Genomic DNA, 1,534 nt, shown 5'->3' with positions numbered 1-1,534 from the left:
TTTGTCAAGTATATGATCAAAGGATCCCCTTAGGACCCTTTCGGGAAATTATCTCCTCTCTATTCATGCTGTCACAACTCTAGCTTATGTCCTTATTACTTCTTATCTGGACCATTTCAACACATTCTCCTTAGATGGAAAAATTACTAGAAGTGTTCCTATAATGGTGATTATCCAAATCTAAGAGTAATAAAGAAAAGTGGCTTTGGAGTCTCAGAAAGAGGTTTCTTCGTATGGACAGAATCAAATGTATATTCATAGCCCCTTTTGGCATCTGATAACAGGAAGAAATTTTGTGACACCTTGCTATAAGTTGAATGAGAATCTGAGAAGAGGACAGGAGGATGAAAGAAATTAGAGAACAGGAGAGAAGAAAAGAGAAATAGATAGAGCGATAAAGAGGGCAAGTGAGGAACAGAGAAAAGATAAATGCCATTAAGACATAAATACTAAAGAATTTTTTTCAAATAGTGACACTAAGTTGGAGGGGATGGGGGAATCATGAACTGAATGCAATTTTTTTTCCACAATTTTGTCCAGAGTTGGCAGTGTTGTTGAAATCTCTGCAAATAGAACTTCATGCATTTTTTTATTTTAAATTTTTTTCAACATTCATTTTATTTTGTTTTGTTTGTTTTTACCAAACAATGAGGGTTAAGTGACTGGCCCAGGGTCACACAGCTAGTAAGTGTCAAGTGTCTGAGGCCAAATTTGAACTCAGGTCCTCCTGAATCCAGGGCCAGTGCTTTATCCACTGTGCCACCTAGCTGCCCCCTCAACATTTGTTTTTATAAGAATTTGAGTTCCAATTTTTTTCTCCCTCCCTACCTTGCCTCACCCTTCCCCAAGGCAGCAAGCAATCTGATATAGGTTATATATGAACAATCACATTAAAAATATTTCTGCATTAGTTATGCTGTGAAAAAAGAATCAGAACAAAATGTAAAAACCTCAAGAAATTAAAAAAAAAGAAAAAGTAAAAATAGTATGGTTCAATCTGCATTCAGTTTCCACAGTTCTTTTTCTGCATGTGGAAAGCATTTGCCATCATGAGTCCTTTGGAAATGACTTGGATCATTGAATAGCTGAGAAAAGCAAAGTCTGTCACAACTGATCATCACACAATGTTGATGTTACTGTGTATAATGTTCTCCTGGTTCTGCTCACTTCACTCAGCATCAGTCCACGTAAGTCTTTCCAGGCTTTTATGAAATGCTCATCATTTCTTATAGCACAATAGTATTCCATTACATTCATATACCACAACTTATTTGGCCATTCCCCAATTGATGGGTATCCCTTCAATTTCCAATTCTTTGCCACCACAAAGAAAGCTGGTATAAATATTTTTGTACATATGGGTTGTTTTCCATTTTTTATAATCTCTTTGGAATATAGACCTAGTAGTGGTATTACTGAGTCAAAGGGGGCAGCTGGGTGGCACAGTGATAGAGCACCAGCCCTGGAGTCAAGAGGACCTGAGTTCAAATCTGGCCTCAGACACTTAACACTTACTAGCTTTGTGACCCTAGGC

This window comes from Dromiciops gliroides, chromosome 1 (genome assembly GCF_019393635.1).
Source record: "Dromiciops gliroides isolate mDroGli1 chromosome 1, mDroGli1.pri, whole genome shotgun sequence".
Taxonomy (NCBI): domain Eukaryota; kingdom Metazoa; phylum Chordata; class Mammalia; order Microbiotheria; family Microbiotheriidae; genus Dromiciops; species Dromiciops gliroides.
The sequence above is the reverse complement of the archived record's forward strand: the minus strand, read 5'-3'. Positions refer to the sequence as shown.